The sequence below is a fragment of the Artemia sp. Qi Xiang Cuo genome, chromosome 18 (genome assembly GCF_049724085.1).
Source record: "Artemia sp. Qi Xiang Cuo chromosome 18, ASM4972408v1, whole genome shotgun sequence".
Lineage (NCBI taxonomy): Eukaryota > Metazoa > Arthropoda > Branchiopoda > Anostraca > Artemiidae > Artemia > Artemia sp. Qi Xiang Cuo.
In genome coordinates, this window is record NC_142811.1 from 39,184,827 (window position 1) to 39,194,175 (window position 9,349).

Sequence of the window (9,349 nt, forward strand, 5' to 3'; positions counted from 1 at the left end):
GGGCTGTGTCAACACCGGAGTTTTTTGTTATCAGAACTTTGAACTATTTTAACCAAATGTCTATCTCAAAATTTTTATCTCATAGATTTAGGGTGTGGAGGGGGGGGGGCTAGTTGCCCCCCAATCTTTTTTTACTCTTAAAAAGTGAACAAGAACTTTCAATATCTAATCATATGAACCCTCTTTAAAGTTTATACGAACAGTTAATTTCCAATCGAATGAGCCTATTTTGAAGTTTCTACGACACCGCCTTCTATAAAAACCTTATATGCCCCCAGGGTATAGCTTAAAACCCTTGCCTTGAGGCTTCTGGGGGAGTTTCCTGTATGTGTGATTCTTTTTGCCATTTACAGCTTAATGGTCAGATGAAGACAGAACCCTGACTTTATTAGATAACAAATAAAAGCCTACCAAGACTAGCCTAGAAAAAATGGAAGACATTGTTCCAGCTGAGGTAAAACTTATCTCATCTATTGTCTCTTTAGCTAATTTTCTGTCCTTTAGAGAGAAAAGGAGTGAAAGGGAGGGGGTGTATAGTATTCCCCTATGGCATCATTCAATTGATGTACAGAGTAGCATCTCTGCAGAAGGAGACATGTCAAAAAGAGAGACAATTTTAGATTAATAATTTATACAGGTCTACAGCCTGAGATAATATATAAGACCATATATATAATAGCCTTAGGCCATATATTTATATATATCAAATTAAAAGGAAACACTTAAATAATTAAATTCATACTTTATAATATGATTACCTTAATTTGCTCTTTGGATCGAAATATGGTCCTATGTTCAATCTGTTTGGTTCTATTGTTGACATTATTATTCGTAGTTCTAAACTGCATTTTATTTGCCCCCCCCCCCATCTCTTAAAGCAAAGCTATATAGCTTTAAGTATACACAGTATGTACCTATTAGTCTATATAACAGATCAAACCATGGAAAAAAAAATATTTGGGCTGTATATGGGTCACTGTCCTATTTATGGGTCCATCAGAGGGGGAGTGGGGGTTAATTGAAGCAAAATGTCAGAAAGCTAAAAAGGAGTGAAATAAAATTTATGTTAAAAAGGTTTAAAAGAGAACATAGAAAAAGGGAGAGGGAACAAAAGAATCAAACAAAAATAATATAAAAATATATCAGTAAAAAAAAAAGAATCAATAAGAATAGTAAAAAGTCAAAATAATAGAAAGAGAAAAACTAGTAGTTTGTCTTATCAATAATGAAGGGAACAAAGGTTAGTTTATACCTGCAGGTAAAACAATGGATGGGAGACAAGATATGAGTGAGCTCAGAAACAGTACATGGCAGGCATTGTCTAGGTGGGGAGTGTCTTTTGGAGAAAATGTTTTCAGTGCAAAGGTATATTATTGCATTTTTTTTTTTTTGCAAAAGAGAGGCACAATTGTTTCTGATAAAAACTGAACTTCGAATTTATAAATTGGGTACGGGCGTATTAACTGGACTCTTTTGAATGCAGCAATGCATACCAGTCACAAAATAGATTGAGACACCTGATGAAAACAGGTTTACAATTCCTTCAGGAATATAAACAAAGGCAAGACCTGTATTTAATTAATTTTTTTTGGACGGGGGTTTAGGGAGGAAAGGTACATAGGTTAGCTTAGGTTATGTATTTAATATATGGTAAGCTTTGCCAACCCCCCCTTTAATGTGCAAATATATAGCCCAAATTTGTTTCTTAACTATTATATATTCATCCTATTTTATTTCATAGTCCAATAATTCATTTTGGGGGAAATTACATTTTGAGCTGTTACTGGGGCCCCAAAAGGTAAAACACTCCATAGCAACCAGCAGTTTAAAAACATGTTTAAAAAACTGTTTGGTGATAAAAATTGAAATTATTAGCATATTCTGGAATAATAGGCCTTATAAAGTTTGAGCATTAAAATGCCCAAATGGTTAAAAATATTATATTTGTTCCATAATTAGGGTTAATTGATAATTTGATTCAATTTTATGCTGCAGCCAAAATAAGGTGACAGGTTAATAAGCAGGGTTTTTGTAAGTCATTGTTAAGATGGCTTTGATGTGTCTATCTTATTCTTTTTATAGCAAATTACTCTAGTTTAAAGATTTAAAAATTCAGTTAAGTCTAATTAACAAAAAAGAAATAAATAAACTTAAAACACAGTAATCTGTAGTGAAAAACACGTTGAGACACATAAACATAAAAGATTTGCCACTTAAATGGCTCATGACTTGGACTTAGGTTTATTTAGACATACTCTCTAACATAAGGTTAGTTTACTTGGTGGACGGCGGACAGCGTGTAAGCCCCCACCCCAAAAAATAACCATCCGGAAAATGCTCTCCTCCCAGAAAATAACAACTCGATAAAAATACCCCTCTTGGATAATATGCCCCCACCATCCAGTGGAGAAAAAAGGTTCGCCAAATTTGAAAATTTAATTTGCGTTTTTTTTCGTAGGTGGACGAAATTTTGGTACTTGTATATTATGCGCCACTCACTCACGTTTGCGCTGTGTTTAAAACTTGAGAACAAACTGGTTTTTCGTTAGTCTCTTTGTTACTTTAGAAACGAATTTGGACTATAGATTTGCACATTGGGGGGGGGGGAGGGTAAAGTATAGCGGGTCTACATGCAAATGTGTGCAAATGTGTAGCGAGCTTCATGTCTCGTATCTGTCGTTGAAATAATTCCATTTATAATTTAGGTCAAAAGCCGTATCTAAAATTTGTGAGGATTATTTTTGGCCAGTATGTTTGACTGCTACTCTATAATGATGTGGAGCTGATAAACCTGACCAGACAGGATTTTATTTCATAGATGACAATCATATTTACTCCGACAAACAGTTTGTGGTAATGGTTTCTATAAACACAAATACAACCTGTATTCACTGAAACCGAAACCCTAAAAAACGGAATTTTGGTTACAATAAATATATAAAAATAATCTCCTGTGTATTTTGATGAAAAATACATTAAGTTTTACAGTGCTTTACTGAAAACGTTTAAGAGTACGAGTGCAGTGAACTGGCAGTTGCAAGTGTTTTACGTATAATAATAATAATTTATTATAAGCCAAAAAAACAGGCCATACAGAACAGTATTCTTAATCACACTCCACAAGAAAAATAACATAAATATCAAATTTCACTCATTGATGTCTGCGCTTCATTTACATAATTACATAACTGCCTGATTGATCTTTTTACAGTCGTGTTCAGGATACCCCGGAACACCAACTTAACACCCTCAAAAAACTTTTACCTTAATAGATAAAGTTGCTGGCACTCGGTGAGAATATGGGCTACATCCTCAATACCTAGGTTACATCTGGGGCAAGAGTAATCCGCATTTGCATCTGGGGCCACCCTATTTCTTTCAAATACTCTTTTTCTATTCTTTAGTGGCAGGCAATTCGCTCGGATCCGAAACCAAGTCTTCAATGTCTCCCCCAGTAATCCTAGTTTAAAATAATATTCGAATCAAATTATCTATTTTACTTGGTAATAAAACTAAAATTTTAATTTTGTTTTAAGGGCGTGTGACAAATTTTGTACTTCCTGGTCTTTCTTACTTAAAACAATAAACCCAAAACACGACTCACCTTGATTTGACGGTCCTAGCCCCTCATTTCAAATATATGATAATCCTAATCCATCTAAAACATTTTTTATTAGATACTGTCGCAATGTTTTACGTTTCGACTGTAGCATCTCCACATAAGCTGCTTTTGCTAACCTATCTTCTGACAGACTTAAAACCTTTAGCCAGTACCGGATCATCTGTGCTCATCTACTCATTCTCAGCGAAAATATACCTAGGTCACCTTTTATAGCCTGATTGTGGGTTGTTACATGAAGACCAATTAATCTCTTAAAGTGTTGCAGCTGAATTGACTCCAATTGAGGTGCCGGGTCATGCCCCCAAAATTCAGCTCCGTAATGGATAGTACGCAAAACTTTAGAATTAAAAACATATTTATGCATTTTTAAATCTTTTATACTTGAAAGCCTTGAATTACGTAAAATGGCAGCTGAAACTGCTTTCCCTCTCTTAATCATCTCTTTTACATGCTCTTTCCCTCCTCCTTTTGTTGAAAGTGTTACTCCCAAATATTTAAAATTTTCGCTCGCTTTTACTTTTTAGCCTTTATAATAAAATTCTACATTTTGATCATCATTATTCACACGAGTTCCTCTAAATACCACAATCTCAGTCTTTTTAATATTCAACACTAGTTTCTTTCTACCTAAATATTCTTCTAATATACCCAATAATATTTGGAGCTCCTCTGGTGACTTGCCTATCAACACCGCGTCATCAGCAAAAAGCAACGGAGATAACGTCAGGCTCCCTAGTGACACTGACGGGGCCCATAACTTTCTAAAATGGTCAACAATATCATTTATATACAACGTGAACAACCTAGGCGAAATACTACTACCCTGTTTTACTCCTTTTCTAATTTCAAACGGTGAAGATAATCCCTTCCCTAAAACTTTAACTATACCAAATGTGTTTCTATACATATCAGCTAGTATCCTAACGAAAAGTCTTGGTAAGCCTATCTTTAACAGTTCTAAGCACAGGAAAGTCCTATCAATGCTGTCAAAGGCCTTTTCTAGATCTAAAAATGCAACGTACAACCTATTCTTTCCTTTTGCATATTTCTCAACAAGCGCCTGTAATACTAAGACCCTATGAATAGCATTATAACCATCTCGAAATCCTGCCTGCTCCTCCTTCAAAATCCTATATTTTTCTAACCAATGAGATAATCTAGCATTTAGTATTCTTTCTAATATTTTGCTAAGACTAGGTACTAAAGATATCGGTCGATAATTACTGTGATCCGCTGGGTCTCCCTTTTTGAATAGCGGCAAAATCAAGGATGTTTTCCACAGCGATGGCCATTCACCGGAAGCCAGAACTGAGTTGAAGATAGCCAAGAAGATGGGCATAAATAAAAGTTGGAATTGTTTCAAGATCATTGTCGGGATTCCACCGCTACCAGGTGCTGATCCGCCTTCCATGGCACTTATGCATTCTTCGATTTCTTCTTCCGATGCGGGTTTTATCATATCATAATCGTGTTCTTTCAGTGGGAAACTGGTCTCATTCTCTGTATTCGATAATTCGTCGCTGAACCAGCAGTCAAACGAATAGTCTTCATGAACCGCGTCCTTGTAGTATGTAGGCCATGTTTTCGGGTCAGGTACTTTTGGCTGAGCTATGGAAAAACCTTTTTTTATCATTCTCCAGAAAGAACGCGTATCACTCTTTTCATAAAACCGGATCAGCTCTTCCTTACCGTTTTGAATAGCCAGTTTGTTTTTCTGATTTAAATGTTCTTTTTACTCCCGGCGAACATTTTTGAAGCTTGTGGATGGTCGAAGACTATTTTCTTCTTTGCAATCGTCATTCAAACTCTCCATTCAATTCATAGGTTCTAATTTTTTTATTCTGCATTCACCATAAAAAAATTCTATATCATTACGAACTCCTTTATTTCATAGAACCGGGCCTGCTATTTCGTGTAAAATCTCCGTGAACTCTTCTATCAATCTATCATGGTTATTTATCTTCTCTAAATCACTTAATCTTAAAGCTACATCATCCTCTGAAAACGCTTCACTTAATTTAACCTTTTCCTCTGTAGACCATTCCCTAGGTATCTGACGTCTAACATTATTATTATAAATACGACTTTCACTTGAAATATCCCTCAATTGGGGAGCACTCCTTGATCTAATTTCTAAAAATACCGGTAAATGGTCCGATCCTACTAGCTTAAGCACATCCACATTAAGGTAATTCGGATCCCAGCGAATATCCACCAAAACATAATCAATTAAACTTGCTTTAGCCCCAGATACGCAGGTAAACTCACCCCGATTATTATCCTTTCCAAATCTTCCATTTCCAATCATCAAACCTGATTCTGCCCTTAGTTTCAGCAGCCTTCTACCCCAATGATTTATTCTTCTTTTTTTGTCCCTGCTAGCTCTGGGAATTCTGTAGACGGTTGGGACTGCTGACTGAATACCTGGAATTAACACATCATTTAATTCAACTTCATCACTAGTATAAGCATTAAAATCGCCCATTAATATCAATCTATTATTTTCAAAATTAGCTCTTTTTTCATCTAATTCTTTTGCCAACAAATTCCACGTATCTTCATGTCGGTACGAGCTATTTTGAGGCTGAATATAAATCGATCCTATTATAATACACAGTCCATCCCAACATTCTAATCTAATCCAAATAAAATTTTATGATTTACTTTTCAGCTTTGTATAACTTTTGAAAGACTCATCTTTTATCAACACTACAATGCCTCCAAAATAACGATTGTTAGAAGCTAACTCTCGCGATACACTTTCCACATTAAAACTTCTTACTTTTGGAATTTCACTAGGGCAATGCCAGGTTTCAATTAATGCTACAAAGTCAAAATTTGACAAATCACTTTCCACAGAACTTAACTTATTTATTATATCCTGTACATTCCAAGATACAAACTTCAGGGTTTGTGTATGGCCTTGTCGATGCTATTGGGCTCCGTAATCACTCGGGGGGAAAGCTAACCGGTAATAATCGTCGCCCCTAGGTCTATTAATACCCATGTACTGCCAAGGCTGGTTTTTTTGTAGCTGCCTGAACGGGCGTGTGTTTTGTCTGTAAATTGGTGGCTGATTTCCTTCAGTAACCCGGCTTGTCAATGGCTCCTCATTTCTTTGCCGTACATTTCTAGCGGTGCGACTGTAAGTATTATCAACGGGGCTAATCTCGCTACTTTTACGACTTTTCCCTGTTCCTTTTGTTTTCGGCAAGTTGCTGTTTCTTTCAACTATCGTGTTCGTGTCACTTTCATTACCAGAACAGTCCGACTTATCTGAAGGGAAATTCTGGACTGAACTTTGGTTATTATTCTGGACTGAACTTTGGTTATTTTCATTCACATTAGCGGGATTTAAACCTCTGATCTCTGAGTTACTCTGTGCTGCATTAGGGGCCCTAATTGGGTGGCTTACCGTCATTTCTTTTATTTTTTGACATTCACTGTCGTATGTGTATGTTTTACCTTCAATGATAAGCCTATCGCCTTTGAGCCGCGCATTTTGGCCTTTTACTAGGGCTTGGGACAGCACTGGCTTAAAATTTTTTCTAGTCTCGCGTTGATACGTAGTGTAGTCCGGAGCAACCCCTACGCCGTTCTGTTTCAATACAAAATTATTCCTGAGAACCGCATTTCGTATTTCCAAGTCATGCCACTTAACTATTACAGGGCCTGATCTCAGGCAGAAAGCATCCTTTATGTCCCTCCGAGAAAGCTGTAGGTTCGGGAGGCACCAGCTAAGAAACTCACAAAGCTCATCCTTCAAACTCGACTGGGATGGACCAGTCACAGGGAAATTGTAAAACACGAGGTTATAACGCTTTATTTCTGCCTCCAATGCGTCAATTTTCAGTGTAGACTCCCTGAGTTTGTTCCTCATTTCCGCTAGATCGTTTGAAATTTCTGATTTTGTTGTATCTAGCTGTTTACTAAAACTATTCATTTTTGCCTCTATACCGGATAAGCTGTTTGAGAGCTGTGGGATCAAATCAAGTTTGAAATTTATTTCACGCATAAACTGAGAAATAGCGTCGGGATCTGACGCATCCGGAAGTTGAGGTGGCTGAACCTGATTCCCCTCCATTTCTGATTGCATATTCAAAATAATTAAGATTGCCTACCTTAATCTCTGCCAGCAATATTCTCCGGCAGTAGAGTTTATTCGTTGCGTCCCGCTTTAGCCCGGGACACAGCTTTGTAGCGCTCTCTTCTTCAGTTGTCAAAGAAATGAATCTTAATCCGGAGACACTGCTATACTGGGAGGCGTGGCTAACTTCTTCCCGTCCTTGCGCACTGAATTGTGTATTAACTGTTTTAAACTAATAGATGTTATCGCTCTGAATGACCGATGAATACTTTATGTACCAATTACCTTTCAAACATTTGAATAGATTTTAAATATTTTAAAAATTTGTTGTCATTTAAATACTGAGAAATATTTTTGCCTAAAACCTTATGCGCATCCAGCAGGCCTTGAGGCATTGTAAAAAAAAAAAAAAAAAAAAAAAAAAAAAAAAAAAAAAATTCAATTCCCCTTGTTTGAGCTGTCTTTCTTAAAAGTATTGGGGGCAAAAAATTCAAAGTTTTGTCTAAATAGTGGGGGCTTAAAATGGAATAAGACAGCTCCTCATGGAACAATTTATATTCAATTAACCACTAAATAAATCTTTCCGGAAAGCATGGGGCGTCAAAACTCAAAAAGACGGCAGCAGCCTCATATATAGAATAATTTCTTTCTGTTTTAGGGTTTGCTGCCCTTTACCATTTCCATCTGTAAAAATTTTCTTCATTATTCCTCACAAAGCTCTATAATAGCAACAACATACAGTACAGTGTTACACAAACAACATACTATACTGCCATCTATCTTGTCAGGTGTATTTCTTAGAGAACACAGAAATATTTCAATTCAATAAAATATTGGGCTTTCGTTTATCTTGATGATGTGTGATATGAGGAAGTTTTAAGTTTTTTTTGGGATCTGATTATTTTGTGTGTTTTTTTTTTTCAGCTCTGAAGGTACAGAAAATCAAGCTGAATGAGAGTCAAGCAGAGAGTTAAGTACAAAATTGAAGTTGAAGTTCCATAAATAGTGTTTTTTTTGTTCCTACGCATAGGGCAAGAGCGTTTACATTTGTAGTTAATATAGGTAGTTATATTCTAGGATTTTTATCCTAAAATTATTATTTTAACCCCTATATGTGGGTTAATAACCAAAAAAGCTAACAATTTATTTTTCCTGTGCTTATAATACAAAAACTCCACTACTTTTTTTGGTATCTGGTGTTTTTGAATGCAAGTAATAAGAAATAATAAATTTATTACGTTTACTTATCGCAATTAATTATTAGTAATTAATTACCAATTATGATTTTCTCCTGGAACGCTCGTACACGAATAAAAATGAGGCAAGTGCAACATTTTTTGCTATAAGGCAGAGTACCTGTTACTGACATGTTACCTTTCTTACCGTCCATATGATTAATGGGCCACCTATGACCTGAACACTATTTTTTTTATTTCCATGTAACAGCGACGTTGTTACATGGAAAATTTTAAGATTTTCAGCGTTTGCACTGTACACTGGTTCATGATTTTTGAATTGTAGTAAAGTATCGACAAAATTATGCTTATTTAATCCCAAATAAGGTGTTACTATTCGGTAGCTGGTACATTACCTTATAACATCGCTAAGGTTGTATCCGGGAGTTTAGTTCGGGGGTTGAG

The 9,349-nt window shown here is 35.9% G+C and overlaps 1 long non-coding RNA gene across 2 annotated transcripts in view; it reads left to right on the forward strand.

Moving 5' to 3' along the window:
* Window positions 1-8,850, forward strand: part of LOC148941480 (uncharacterized) — a 30,592-nt gene extending 21,742 nt beyond the window's left edge. For both annotated transcript variants that reach the window (XR_016143244.1, XR_016143246.1), the window contains one exon: window positions 8,634-8,850. This is a non-coding gene — a long non-coding RNA (uncharacterized LOC148941480). The remainder of the gene's footprint in view (window positions 1-8,633) is intronic.
* The last annotated feature ends 499 nt before the right edge of the window (window positions 8,851-9,349 follow it).